Source organism: Haliotis rubra, unplaced genomic scaffold, assembly GCF_003918875.1.
Source record: "Haliotis rubra isolate DU_JTF1 unplaced genomic scaffold, ASM391887v1 Scf224, whole genome shotgun sequence".
NCBI lineage: Eukaryota > Metazoa > Mollusca > Gastropoda > Lepetellida > Haliotidae > Haliotis > Haliotis rubra.
Genome location: NW_025766270.1, coordinates 671,644 through 687,907, shown reverse-complemented (window position 1 = coordinate 687,907; position 16,264 = coordinate 671,644). Strand labels below are relative to the sequence as shown.

At 37.5% G+C, this 16,264-nt stretch overlaps 1 protein-coding gene across 4 annotated transcripts in view; it reads right to left on the bottom strand.

Annotated features, from left to right (window-relative positions):
- The window catches only part of LOC124277595 (ecdysone receptor-like), a 109,514-nt gene that overhangs the window by 65,950 nt on the left and 27,300 nt on the right, over positions 1–16,264 (bottom strand). For 2 of the 4 annotated variants that reach the window (XM_046713318.1, XM_046713315.1), the window contains exon 1: positions 5,406–5,883. The exons of 1 other annotated variant lie outside the window; for it this stretch is intronic. The gene's annotated coding sequence lies outside the window, so the exon portion shown is untranslated. Of the gene's footprint in view, positions 1–5,405; positions 5,884–7,818; positions 7,839–16,264 lie in introns of those variants that run through there. One more of the 4 variants, XM_046713317.1, reaches the window with a different exon arrangement.

Below are 16,264 nucleotides of genomic sequence, written 5' to 3'. Positions count from 1 at the left end.
CTGAAAAAAGAAGTGAACAGTCTCCGTTTACAGTCGGGAAAAATTAGAGTTCGTAAAAAAGATTTTCTCAAATTAATAATGTCTAAATTTATTTAAACAAAATTGGAAACATACAATAAATGGAATATTCTATGTGTCTAGTGAAATAAGAAGTATCTGTCATTTTGTGAACTGAAGAACATCATATTTTTATGTCACTTGATGATAGATATATCATATTTCCCTACATGCATAAAATATCACAGTACACCGATTATATATACATTTACATTATATATACATGATACTGTAGAAGATGGTAGTAAACAAGTAAATCAACACATAATGTACACCTGAGCTGCTTATTGATCTGAATGGAGACGAGACTAATGACTGTTTATTTGATCTACTTTTGACGAATAACACACACGTAAAGCCACATCTCAGCCATACATACAGCAGACAAGGACGACAGGGTGAGTGATGACTTTCAATCTTGGTTAATCTTAAAATAAACTTGTGTTCTACTATTCCTGTCAGACAGCCCCCTCAGCTGAATGTAACTCATCGATAATGGCTTGTAGAGAAATCACAACAAGTTGATACACAATTATAAAACTACATCTGAACACTGGGTGTTATGTAGGTAGTCAATTCATGCACTTCGTCTAATGAGACAAGGCTTCAATAAATCCAGTCTGTTGTGTCAATGTTGCTGGAAATAACCGGCTCTGTGAGACAGACTTATATAAGATTTGGACAATAATCAAATTCCCTGCATGAAATGTACTGAAGGAACAGATTATGACATTTTACACGACTCTTTTGTATAAACATGCATACCAGAAACAACACAGGTTTGTCCAAGATATTTTTATGGATTAAACTTCTTTTTTATTTCATAAATTAAAAAATAAAAATTCATAATTTAAAAAAAATAAATTAATCCATAAAATTATCTTGGACATCTATGTACAACTTCTAAATGCCACTGAAAGACATAATACAGGTTTGGTCTTCAAGTTGGTTTGTTGGTACTTGGTAGATTAGAAAGTGTGAATTTAGACATATTTTTATGATATTCACATGCATGTTTGATTACTGATGAAAAGACGACAGGCGGTACCATGAGTAATCATATATGTCATCAGGGTTATACACGACTCAGAAATGTGCGCACATATGAAACAGATGCAGAAATAATATATAGTGTTTCCAAAGGGATGAACAACAAAATCCATAGTGGCACATTCTCTACAGGAAACAAAAAGTTCATGTGATAAATGTAATCATTACATCTTAGATGATCTTACAGTACAAAACATGCCAGTACTCTATTTCAGTTTGCTACAGGACCCTAAGATTTCCTGCAAAGGACACTTGAAATTAGTAATTGGGGTTCTAATTGACCCTGAGTTTAGTAGGGCAAGGACGGGATGGTGGGGCAGCATAGTGGTTAAAGAGCTTGCTTGTCACGCTGAAGGCCTGGGTTCGATTCCCAATATGGGTACAGTGTGTGAAGCCCATTTCTGGTGTCCCCAACTGTGATATTGCTGGAATATTGCTAAAACGGCGTAAAACCATACTCACTATCTCACTAGTAGGGCAAGGTAAGATCCCGGTGCTTGACATTGTGTCAATGTATCAAGAAACACAGGTCACAAATCCACATGTTCATATGTGGCAAGGGCCTGTTCTTCATGTTTCAGATTGAAAACATAATCATCTCATGTGATGATTTCATACACATCTCTAAAAATGCTAAAAAATAATGCTAAAAGGGTAACTATTGAAAACCAGAAGAAGATTGAATAGGTTGTTAAAACAAAATGCTAAAATGGTATCTTTTGAAATCAGAAGACTGATTGACTGAGCTTGGTTTTATGCCGCTTTTATCAATATTCCAGCAGGGACACCAGAAATGGGCTTCATACATCGTACCCATGTGGGGAATCGAACCAGGATCCTCGGCGTGACGAGCCAACGCTTTAACCACTATGCTACCCCACTACCCCAAAAACAAAAGAACACTGAATAGATGTGACTGTGGCAAATGCTTGTTGCCAGAAAATCTTAGAACATGTTGAATAACTGCAATCCTGACACTGCGTCCTAAAGTCGGGTATTCAGTGTAGTGGAAGGGGGCCAGCTGATGGATAAAACAATCCTGACATATACTTGCTGATTACTGTTTCTGACAAACTACCAATGGTCACTTTCTCCCTATTCAGCTCTGTGACAGTTCTGGCTTGGCCTCCAGCCTTGAAGACAGTTTTACATACATGGGTGATATTAGCACTGATGTGCAGGGTTAGCTATCTGATTTGATCCTAAACTGGTATAAAAACAATCCCAACAGACAAGACATGGAAAGCATGAACAAACCGACAATCCGTCAAAAATAACAAACAGATATGATAACATTTAACTTTCATGCCTAAAGAAAGATCATATTTTCAATGAACAGAACTCAATGGAATATGGAGTACAGTCTAACACTCTAAGCAGCAACATCATCATCACACAAGTGTGACTGGATGACACAAGTATTGCATAATTAATATCACTGTTGTGGTAGAACTGTGTGAAGATTATAATGACATCACTAAGTATGAATGGTGATTACCAGGGTATGCATATGTTTTGCAATGTACCGTATATTACCGTCTATAAGACGAATTTTGAGGACCAAAAAAAGCAGTCTGTAGAAGGGGGTCGTCTTATCCATGGGTTATGCTTTCGTCAAACTTTTTTCCAGGGGTAAGAAAACAACATCGTATCACTTCGCGTGAACAAACAACAGAAGACGACTTTGTCAGTAGAGATGTCAAATTTGCAATTAAACATCACTAGACAAGATTATGTACCTTTTAAGTTCTAAGTTGTTTTTGCTGGGCATTGTATTATTTGCAGGGATTAAGATTACCGTGTGTATCTGAGCCAGAAATAGCAATCAGCTGTGCACATGTTTCCCGGTGATCAAGTTCAAACATGCACAATAATATAAAGGGACGAATTCTGACGCAGTCATCAGTAAAATATAATACAGAATACTATTATTTAACCCAAAGAAATATATATCCTAGCATTGTGTAATTTTAATTACAGTTTTTGCTCTATAAATTAATTAAGATTCAGATTTCCATGTGTATTTGAGCCGGAAATAGCAATCAGCAGCGAACAAGTTCAAACATGCACAATAATATAACGGGACGAATTCTGACGCAGTCGTCAGTAAAATATAATACAGAGTACTATTATTTAACTCAAAGAAATATAACCTAGCATTGTGTAATTTTAATTACAGTTTTTATGTAAAATATACATAATCAACACTAAGGTTCTACGGACCCTCATGAATGTGGTAAGCAGAAGTTGTACGCACATGGAATGGGGTAAAATACGGAAGCCATTTAAATTCACACATTTTTACCGATGTTACTGTAAACTAGCAGTCAATGGGAAACGAGGCGGTATTCAGTTCATGATTGTTGAATGGGATAAAATAAGCAAGCTAGTTTGTTGCTACAATACATATGATATTTAGAGAAACAAAATATATTATGGATTTTCTGTCAACAACACTTCGTTTCGATCCGTGAGTAGACGCAATATATATGATTGTGAATTCTTTGAATAATGTGGACCAAAGTTATAATTATTGGTAACTGCCAGTTGTCTGTGGTCTGTGTTTGCCGCGACTAGGACCCCATTGCGGGGCATCGACTATTGCAGGAAACATACCATTTTGACACTGATTTTAAGGGTCAAGTTTGGGGGTCGTCTTATCCATGGGGTCGGCTTATAGACGGTAATATACGGTAGCATCTAGAAAAAACTATTATTGAACAGTCATTGGTATTGATCAAAATCCACTCTCAGTATCATAAATTACTCCCTCAGTGTCCCATTGACGACAACAATGCTTCCATAGTTTGATCCTTAATCATTGATCAATGGTTATAGTTGGTTCGATCCAACTGAATCAGACACTGCTGGTTAGAGATTATCTGATCCAACTGATGAATCTTTCACTGCTGGTTAGAGATTATCTGATCCAACTGATGAATCTTTCACTGCCGGGTAGACTGAGTGAGTGAGTTTAGTGTTACGCCACACTCAGCAATATTCCAGCTATTTGGCGGCGGTCTGTCAATAATCGAGTCTGGACCAGACAATCCAGTGATCAACAACATGAGCATCGATCTTCGCAATTGGGAACCGATGACATGTATCAACCAAGTCAGCGAGCCTGACCACCCGATCCCGTTAGTCGCCTCTTACTGAAGGCCAATATTCTCACCCAGACCTTCATGGGTTGCTGGTTAGAGATTACCTGATCCAACGGATGAATCATTCACTGCTGGTTGGAGATTATCTGATCCAACTGATGAATCATTCACTGCTGCTTAGAGATTATCTGATCCAACTGATGAATCACTCACTACTGATTACAGTTGGTTTGATCAAACTAATTACTGGTTACAGTTGGTTTGATCCAAATGATAAATCATTGATCACTCGTAAAAGATGCTTTGATCCAAATGGTCATCCACTGACAATAAATCAGTGCATCATAGCTTGGTGATTTTCAGAAATTAAATGTCAAAAAAGATGATTTTCCACAAACAATTAATTCACAGGAATTGATACCATGAAATCTGTAACATTAACATGTAAAGCAAAAAAACAATATGGAGGAGCACACAAATATAATGATATGCAATATAACATGGGTGTGAAGACTAAAACAAAAGAGAAGGGATTAAAAAGCAAAATGGTACATTAGGTGTACCACAGGGACATAGTAGCACTGAGAGCTATTACAGGTTATATTCCCCTATTTATATATCATCTTAAAATGATATGATTTATAAAACCCTTAAAACAGGGCAATAATCTACACAAGGAGTGGAAGAGTAATCAAAATCTTCATTAACCTAAAAAAATAAATCTTCATTCCATTTTCTTCTGATCACAGCCAATGTCCCAATAATACAGAGAACAGTTTACGTGCTTGCCGTCACAGTTTGAGAAGGTGTGGACACTGTTTGCTGCTGTAGGCACATGGCATGTTTGTAAACTCTAAACTGTAAGCATGTGCTGTAAGGGTCGCTGTAAGCTATCAACAGGAACAACACAGCTAGCGAACATACAACAAGACCAATTCTAGAGTTGTGTTGATCAAACATTATAATCCCTGGTGTCTGGGTGGTCCAGCATCATCTGAGATGGGGCAAAGCAACGATCCCCTTGCCATGCAACATACTACACCTCAAAAACCAGAAAAAAACTACCTTAGAGCAGCCATCTAAATCACCCTTGGCCACAAAACCAGGACAATTTTTGACAAGCAAGCCTCCGGACTGACAGGTGTTTAAACTCCTTACACCATCCCCAGGTAAATACAATGATGACATACTCACATAATAGTCCCTGTACTATCAAGGTAGGCAGGTGACACTGCGCGATGGCATCATTCTTGCTTACAATCAAAAATATTCCGTCTTTGCTTAGCCAGCGTTCAGTTCAGACATTCCCAGTGCTAGACTACGCACCCTCCCACACACAACAACACCTTCCATTGATCAGTGAATCAGGAAACGCCTGCCTTCCTGGGCAGATCCAACTGTAGCCACGGCTCTCAGCCTACTTGTACTTCCTAAGGTCACCAATTGAGGTCAAGGCAGCCATATTTGGAAACTGCATGGCTGGATGGGACTTTCTGATTGGTTGTTTTCTAAGTCACTGTGACATCTCCCACTACTGAGGGAGTAAATCTGTGTGTCTAGATCGCCTGTCCCATTGATTAAAACAGAAACTCACGGTTGGAACTCTCCTCAACAGATGTACAGACCAACACAGAGAGAAGGAGGGTCTGATTGTAGCTTAAAGCGGTAGTGGAGACAAGTACGAGATACACGTGATCACAGGCTCTCTAACTGGCTGACTCTTTACAATTATCCCAAACAGCTTTATGCAGGGTGTGAAACTCAAAACTTCACGCATCACTGAACTCAAGATATTTGCACTGGTTTTTGACTGACTAACATACCTTAGTACAAAAGCATTGATTACAATATTACATTTGTAAAATAATTATTTCATTGTTTTGTTACTTTTTAACGCTGATCCTTACCCTTCTAAAGTGTAAGTAGTTTTTTGTTTACCATCCTAACTACTTTTGTTGACATTCCCCCAAATGTAGTAATACAAAATGGCCAAGTTCTGGTGAAACTCAAAAAAGATATGCACCAGAAAAATAACCCAAAATTCATTCACCATTTAATTAAGAACAATCAGGACAAATTGTTTTAGTGATCTACCATCTATTGCTGCTTATAGTACGACCCCACATACAAGAAGACCCCCTCTGCAAGCTTTCAACACTAATTTATATACCCCATCTATAACATGACCCTGGATGAAGCACATCACCAGTGCGTGAGTGAGTGACAGAGTTTAGCTTTATGTCGCTTTTAGCAATATTCCAGCAATATCACGGCGGGGGAAACCAGAAATGGGCTTCACACATTATACTCAAGTGGGGAATCGAACCCGGGTCTTCGGCGTGATGAGCAAACGCTTTAACCACTAGGCCACCCCACTGCCTAAGCACAGCATCAGAGCATAAAAGACTTAATTAGCATGTTTAGGGTTCAACAGTCACACAAATGATAAACAGAGATATTTATAGTATTTTCTCAAGAATAAATTGAAATGATGTATTCTAAATGACATAAGTGTATAAACTACAGAGTAAGCAAAACTACTTCCCCAAGAACAATCTATACCACATTCTTCCATTACTAAGTCATTTCATATCCATTTAAATCTCAGTTTTAGTCTCAGGTTCCTTACTGCAGTGAATCTACATAACAAATAGTATGTTATTTATTCATATACATATCACAGCAGACATTCCCATATCCACCCATCGTAATTCATTCAACCTTGTTATGATTACCCGGTAGGTATTCCAAATCCAGGATATTCAGATAAAATACTCACAAATTTTTGGGACTTGCTAACTGGAGCTAGCTTTAAACACTTTTATCACCGAACATCACCTGCAGCTAAACTCATCAGCTAGGAGATAGATCTAACAAAATGCCACTTGGTCTCCTTAACTCCGATAATGTTAGTCCATACCTTTCAACTGACACAGCTACTAAAAATGACTCAAAAAGAAAGATATGATGAGCACAAACTGCATCTATACAAACTGGTCTCGCACAACACTTTTTTTCAAGAATTGTCACAATATAAATCACACATGAGTCTCAGTATGTACTGCTGTGATCTACCAACCACGTGACTTTTGAAACAAAATTCCGTGTCCACATCTACAATGTTTAACCATATACTCCAAGGTGAATTCAATCGATTCAGTGTAGACACATGAAGAGCCACCCCATCATGGAAAGTCAGCTTGACATGTATGCCAACAGTGTAGACGTAGACGACGTCTATATTTGGAGCAAATCGTCTCCAGCCCTCACATAACCTGTTGTACTCCAACTAAGGAGGGTTTCCATGTTGGATGATAAACATGAGAATTTTACTGACGAAGAAATTTGTTTCTTTGGCTGATAAACCTTCTGTTGTTCTTCATCATCGCATGTAATGATGTGTGTCTTATCATAGTCTGTTCAGAGAATATATAAGTGGATAATGAACACTGCCAAATGAAAAGACACATGTAGATGGGCTATCATAAATACTGCAGCATTCATGATTCAAAATAGACACAATATGTGGATCTGTCATCAGTCAGTATTTCAGAAAAGCCCATCAAATAGATTATTGTAGGACTGCAAACCTTAAATATATTAGTACCTTTCCTGCTGTAGTTTGAGATGACATGCTGAATATGTGGATATTTCTCTGGTTTGACATAACGAAGCCTAACACAATTTCTTCACTTCAGAAGATCGCTTGTCAAGATGGTGAAGAGCTAAGGGAGGTAACTCTAAGTGTTGTCTGACATAGAGTTTTGGGGTGAAAATAGACCCTACTTCTGGTCCAAGTTGCCCTAATACTATATCACCTGACATAGGGCTTGAAATGTCAAAGAATGGATACAGTGTCTCTTCAACCTAGGCATGGCAAAAAAAATAAAAATGATAAAGTAAATATTTGTAGTATTTTTGATCATGCATATTGATATTATTGACATTTAATGTGATCGATGCACAGCCATCAGACTCTGCACAACTGCAACACCTACAGTTCAATACATGGCAACATCCCACAACAGGACAAAGCAAACTACTGAGGAGTGGCAACAGTTTCACTTGAAAGACAAAAAGAAAAATTCTAATCTATTATGTGTAACATAGGCGGATCCAGAAAGTTTCAAGGGGTGGAGTGGGGGGTGTTCAGGGTGTGTGTGTGTGTGTGTGTGTGTGTGTGTGTGTGTGTGTGTGTTTTGAACCCCCTGAACCCCACCTTGGCTCCGCCATTGCAAAACATTAACTTCAATGTGGTCTTTAGTCATTTTCAAAAGGAGGGGGGTTCAAACTCCCCCTGGATCTGCCACTGTTTGAGCTTGCTATACTTGATGTTTCTGATGACTAAAATTTTGCCATTTGCATCTTGCGCATGTTTGATGCAGAGATGCCAATCCTAATTTAGCCCAATTAGTATTTTGGCCAAAATCTGATGCAAAAATTAGTATTTTATCATATGAACTTTTCTAAAGAATTGTCATATTAAATAAAAAATATATAGATAGTCTAAGAACTTGTTACTAACATTGTACTCACCTAAATCAGTAGTAAGTATCCACATAGAGCTTGATACTGAATAAAATATGGTTGAAATTTATTGTGTATGGTACGTATGCTATTTGATAATTTAATTTAATGTATTCTTTTTTAAAATTTGTATATTTTTACTGCTATCGTAGTTGCGTATTTTGTGTTGTTTTTTCATAACGAATACGATAAAATCGTATGGGTTGGCATCTCTGTTGACGGCAGAGAACAAATCCAGGTGATAAGACAATTGACACTAACAAAAAATAAGTTCATATTTTTTATTTATGGCTTGATCTAGTAACCAACTGAAAAAATATATGGTCTAAGTAAGCAATAGGAGGGAGATTATCCACTAAGCATTTGTAGCACCACGTCATTTACAAGCTTATGATAAAGTGTAGAGTTACGATGGGTCGTAAGTCTATGGATTGAGTCTACTCAGTAATATTCCAGCTGTATGAAGGCAGTCTGTACATAATTTAGTCTGGACCAGACAGTCCAGTGATTACCATCATGAACATCAATCAAGACACAATTACATCCCATCAGTTGCCTCTTAAAACAAGCATGGGCTGATCAATTCTAACCCGCATCTTTATGAGTCCTTTTCCAAAGAATCTTTCATTAGCTGACACAGTCTTAGGATATAAATACATAATGTTTCCACTTCTCAACTACAACAAAAACAAATTTGAGACTAATTTCAGTGTCCTGGTTTTCATATGTCCAGGCAAGGCATATATTCTCTTTTGTTTCAACAAATGATTTTGCAATTTATTTTTCATTAAACTTCATTTAATGTACTTTTTTAAATAGTGCTATCAACTCTAACATTACTTTTTAACATTATTTTACCACTGAGTATTTTGTATATCCATTGCAACAGTTTTCTTTTCTTTTATCAAATAATTTTGTCATTTATTATTCACTACTTCATTTAATGTACTTTTATAAATAGTGCCATCAACTCTGGACATTATTTTTTTTATATTATTTAAGGCCAGACCAATCTTATTTCTTGTTTTATGGATTTTTGTCCCCAGAAAACCTAAAGGGGCAAACAAGGGAGGAGGGGAAATAAATAAAAGACGAAAATCACCAGTCAAAGTAATATTCCGTTTAAATACTAAAGTATTTTACTTAGAGCAATTTATAAAGTGTATATGAGGCAAAAAACAATGTAACAAAAAATTAAGTTTACATTTTTGGCCAATGAAAACATTAGGATTTTATTTTTTGAGCAGGGAAAATTTTCTTATTCTTGAAAAAATATGACCGATGGATCAGTAAAACAAGAAATAAAATTGGTCTGGCCTTACCTCTTACTATTTCATATATCCATGGTAACACTTTCATGACTCATAGCTTACTATATTCATGTTAAAGTGATGTCTAAATGCTATGGTTTATGAAGTTAAATCCAAGTGTCACAGTGTCTTTTACTGAAATTGACTTCCCTTTGCTCCGTGAAAGTAGCACGACTTTGTATATCCAAGCAACGTAACAAGAGTTAAACAACTGATTAGAATATCGATGACAGTTTACCATGTTTCCAGACACTGTTTATCATGTTGATATCTCAGTCATACTCATACACTGTATCATATTATGTCTAGATTCCAGTGAAATGGAGGTCATAAAATATCATGAATTAAAGTTTCAACTTTATTGCTTGCATCAGATTCATATCTAGTTCCGTCCTTGAGAGATATTCCTGTTGTCGATAATACACCCATGTATGATTCATATGTCCACCTCCTACAGACTTTCAACTGACTCATGGTGACAACACAGAATATGACATACATTAAGAGATTTCTGGTCACTTTTTCTGAACTTATAACAAAAAATCCCTAGACAAACTGCTCGGTTATTGTTTATCATGGTGACTGATAGTTACTGGAAGGGTTGACAAATTGTTCAAAATCTGTGAAATACTATAGAATTATCTTTTTTGTTTGCTTGTTGTTTTCCAGCAATAGGACGGTGGTCTGTAAATAATCTAGACTGGACCAGAAAATCCAGTGATCAACATCATGAGCTTCAATCTATGCAAATGGGATACAATGACCAGTGTATGAAATAAGGCCCATCCCACTCCCGAGATGGGCTAGATTTCTGACAGACGGTCTAAATTTACAGCTAGCCAGCCCGATGGTCTGGTAAAACTTGTAGATGTTTCATACATCTGAGTAAATTCGGCATATCTTGGTGTCTGGTCTGGTTAAATCCATTTTGGGCTAATAATATTTTGAAGATACCAACCCTGATGTTGTCCTGGGTTTTTGGCTTATTTCATACACTGCGATGACGTGTCAACCAAGTCAGCGAACCTGACCACCCGATCCGTCAGCGAGCCTGACCACCCGATCCTGTTAGTTGCCTCTTATGAAAAGCATTAGTTAATGAAGACCAATTCTAACCCAGATCTTCAGGGGAGAGAATTGTCTTAATCAAAATTTGTAAAAAACATTGAAAGGTTCATGTCCATCCATATTTTTTGCAACAATTATCAAGGTAGCCTGTTCCAGTGTCTGGTACTGATGTGTAGAGAAACCCTCAATACAACATATCTTGTATCTTCTGATGCTTGCTGCACTCTGAGTGAATCAAAATTATCTCATGCAGCGTATGGGCAATCAACATAATTATCACAGACAATATACGTAAATGTGACAGTGTACAAAATACAGATTACAACAATGTCCATTCATTACACGTAATGAAGTCGATTTAGACTCACTGACGGTAAATATGAAAATTCAGACAATGCCCTATTCTGGGAGCATCCTGACATCCGTGTGCTTTATACTTGACACTACGGCTGTTCCCTACACAGATCACGCCCATTGCTGCCGACGACTGCTCGAGCTTCCGAAACAAAAGACTCCACCTACATGCATCCTGGGTTACAAATATCTGTCAGCAAAATATACCACTTATTGTGACCTTCAAAAGCACACAGAATGTCTAAACTGTAGAATTTCCTGACAGGACTTGAATATAACACTTAGAGTCAAGGAGGTTTTGTGCTACTGTGAAAAGGAAAGTGGAAAATATAGTCAGTCCTGTATAAAGCAATAAATTTGCTTCATTAAAGGACCTTCATTGATTTGTCAAAACTTCTAGCACTGCATGAGTGAGTGAGTGAGTTAAGTTTTACACCACACTCAGCAATATTCCAGCTATATGGTGGCGGTCTGTAAATAATCGGTCTGGACCAGACAATCCAGTGATCAACAGCATAAGCATCGATCTACATTCTAACCCGGACCTTCACGGTTTTAGCAATGCATGAAAACATACATGCACATGCATGCACGCACGCACACACAGACACACACAGAGTTGGTTTATCATACACCGCAATGCTAACGCTTTCTGATGAGGATGCATCTCACGGAACTGACAGTTCATTATTGATATACTGACTGCAATATATAAGATAAATCTTTCATTGTTACCATAGAGACAAGATTTCAAAGAACAAAATATCTTTGATAAGGGTTATCCAAAGTTTGGCAAATATTTCCTATGTCTGGCAATGAAATCAATATTCATATGTTCTGTTTAGTCAGAAATAGTAGTTGTTGCTCAGTGTATGTGTTGAATTCAAGGTAACAAAATGATTGTGAAATTGTTGATTAGAGACAAAGCAAACCTTTTACACTGCTACATAACAGCATCTTGTTCTACAGTTTCTATCCATCAGTGAGTGAGTGACCAAGTGAGAAAGTGAGTATGGTTTTACACTGCTTTTAGCAATATTTCAGCAATAGCGGGGTTATAGTACCAGAAATGGGCTTCACATTGTACCCATGTGGGGAATCGAACCCGTGTCTTCAGCATGAAGAGCGGACGCGTTCACCACTAAGCTACCCCACCCACCCCCTTAGTCAGGGTGAAATGAGACACTTAATGCAGTAGCACTGACAGTGTTCCAAATTGAACGGTTATTAGAGTCCTTTGTGTAAGCTGCTGAAGTATTTATGATGGATGATCATAATGTCACTCACTGGATTGTCTGTTCCAAACTTGATTATTTACTGACCGTCACCATTAAAAAAAGGAAAAAAACAAACAAAAAAAACCCCCAAGAACAAAAAAAACCCCACCAACTAAGACAATTCTTCAATATTATTTTACAGATTTAAACAAAAATTCATCAACACATCTGTGACGTCTGTTCTCATGCAAACAAAACACAACATGTCCAGACTGACTGAAAGGTATCTCATTCCTCAAGCTTTGAATGTAAGTACACTTAACCAATGTCCAAGCTTTATAATTTGTTATGGCATAAAACAGTGAATATACTATATATTGTGCATCATGGCTGGAAATAACCCATTGCCCGCCGCCCGAGTCCAGTGTTTTTTTCTATGTCCAGTTGATATTCCAATGTTAATTATGTTGTTTATTTAAAAATCAACAAGAAAATGGCCGGTATAGTGGAAAAATTATCAGGGCAAGTGATTTTACATGTGCCACTGTATCGGAGTACACTAGCAATTTTAAAGCATGTTGATAAACCATCCAGTCATAATTGTTCATGGTTTGTTGAAAGATAGTGCTGTATATTGTGTGACCACATAATTTAGATTCAAACATAATAATGTTGAACAGTGTCAATAGCACCATGATCAGACTCGAATGGTTGGACAATATCTGTGTTTAGTTTAACGCAGACAGCCATGACTTTTTCTTCCACAAAAACCTAAAAGAATAACATAAAAATGCGTTGAAAACGTGCCAACACAATTCTGATCAACATGTAATTATGTCCTTAAGATAGGCTTTTTTTATTTGCATTGTTGAATAATTGAACAAACACAATAAAAAACATGTTCTTCCTATACTGTATTTTATATACATATGTCTCTGTTGATGAGATTCTGACATATTTAACGTTGTCAGATACAGAGCGTGACACATCTGACACGGTAATTATCATGTCTATCATGTTTCAATCAAAATTCCAGCAAAATCTTCTTTCAATTCTATCTGCAAATTTGATGTAGTGCTCAAAATCTTTTCACTGTAAATAATTTTGTTACTATAGTCTGTTTGCAGTGAAATCGTACCGATGAATTTTACTTTAAACAAAAAAGTAAATCAAATAAAGTGAATGAAATTAAGATTGCGATTCCTCATAATTTTACCTTGCCAATTGAACATTTAAGTCCCAGAATTAAATTCAAGTTAGGATAAAAGTTGTTTAACAAACGATCATAGTTTCATAGTGAAATCCATCTGTATGTTTTCACTGCAAACAGACTATAATGATGCTTAAGTTTTCAATACTGAAAAACTGAGGATTGTTTTACATGAAAATACTTTCGTAAATAATTAAAGTGAAATAATACATGAAAGTAATTTCAATTATATGACAGCTGGACGTGCCAGACTTAAAAACAGAAACTTGTGGGACAATAGACAAAACTCTTCCTCTACAGAGATCTCATAGTATTACTTATCTCTATCACTAAAAAGAACGGGCGGTGGGGTAGCCTAGTGGTTAAAGCGTTATCGCAACGAAGACCCAGTGTAGCAGGCCATTTCTTCCATAGGCCAAATTTTCCCTTGGGAAAATCATTCACTCATCAGGCTAACGGCCAAGGTTCAATTCCCCACATGGGTACAATGTGTGAAGCCCATTTCTGGTGTCCCCTGCCATAATATTGCTGGAATATTGCTAACTCAAACTAAACTAACTCATTCATTCATACAACATGGACAACTGTGGTAATGCTACACATACTTTGGCCTTGGTTTGATTTTGTTGTGAAGTGTAAGTGAGAAGACTTAGTAAATAACATGCAGTAAATAACCAAATAAGATACTGTTGGCCAGTGAACATAAGATATTGTTGGCCAGTGAGCATAAGATACTTTTGGCCAGTGAACATAAGATATTGTTGGCCAGTGAAGCATAAGATACTTTGGCCAGTGAACATAAGATATTGTTGGCCAGTGAACATAAGATACTGTTGGCCAGTGAACATAAGATACTGTTGGCCACTGTTGGCCAGTGAGCATAAGATACTGTTGGCCACTGTTGGCCAGTGAGCATAAGATATTGTTGGCCAGTGAACATAAGATACTGTTGGCCAGTGAAAATAAGATACTGTTGGCCACTGTTGGCCAGTGAGCATAAGATATTGTTGGCCAGTGAACATAAGATACTGTTGGCCACTGTTGGCCAGTGAACATAAGATACTGTTGGCCACTGTTGGCCAGTGAAAATAAGATACTGTTGGCCATTGTTGGCCAGTGAACATAATATATTGTTGGCCAGGGAGCATAAGATACTGTTGGCCAGTGAACATAAGATACTGTTGGCCACTGTTGGCCAGTGAAAATAAGATACTGTTGGCCACTGTTGGCCAGTGAAAATAAAATACTGTTGGCCATTGTTGGCCATTGAACATAAGATATTGTTGGCCAGGGAGCATAAGATACTGTTGGCCAGTGAACATAAGATATTGTTGGCCACTGTTGGCCAGTGAACATAAGATACTGTTGGCCACTGTTGGCCAGTGAACATAAGATACTGTTGGCCACTGTTGGCCAGTGAAAATAAGATACTGTTGGCCATTGTTGGCCAGTGAACATAATATATTGTTGGCCAGGGAGCATAAGATACTGTTGGCCAGTGAACATAAGATACTGTTGGCCACTGTTGGCCAGTGAACATAAGATACTGTTGGCCACTGTTGGCCAGTGAAAATAAAATACTTTTGGCCATTGTTGGCCAGTGAACATAAGATATTGTTGGCCAGGGAGCATAAGATACTGTTGGCCAGTGAACATAAGATATTGTTGGCCAGTGAGCATAAGATACTGTTGGCCACTGTTGGCCAGTGAGCATAAGATATTGTTGGCCAGTGAACATAAGATACTGTTGGCCACTGTTGGCCAGTGAACATAAGATACTGTTGGCCACTGTTGGCCAGTGAGCATAAGATATTGTTGGCCAGTGAACATAAGATACTGTTGGCCACTGTTGGCCAGTGAAAATAAGATACTGTTGGCCATTGTTGGCCAGTGAACATAAGATATTGTTGGCCAGGGAGCATAAGATACTGTTGGCCAGTGATAATAAGATACTGTTGGCCACTGTTGGCCAGTGAACATAAGATACTGTTGGCCAGTGAAAATAAGATACTGTTGGCCACTGTTGGCCAGTGAAAATAAGATACTGTTGGCCACTGTTGGCCAGTGAACATAAGATACTGTTGGCCAGGGAGCATAGGATATTGTTGGCCAGCGAACATAAGATACTGTTGGCCAGTGAACATAAGATACTGTTGGTCAGTGAAAATAAGATACTGTTGGCCAGTGAACATAAGATACTGTTGGTCAGTGAAAATAAGATACTGTTGGTCAGTGAAAATAAGATACTGTTGGCCACTGTTTGCCAGTGAACATAAGATATTGTTGTCCAGGGAGCATAAGATATTGTTGGCCAGTGAACATAAGATACTGTTGGCTTGTCCTAAAGGAAGAATAACCTGTGATCAG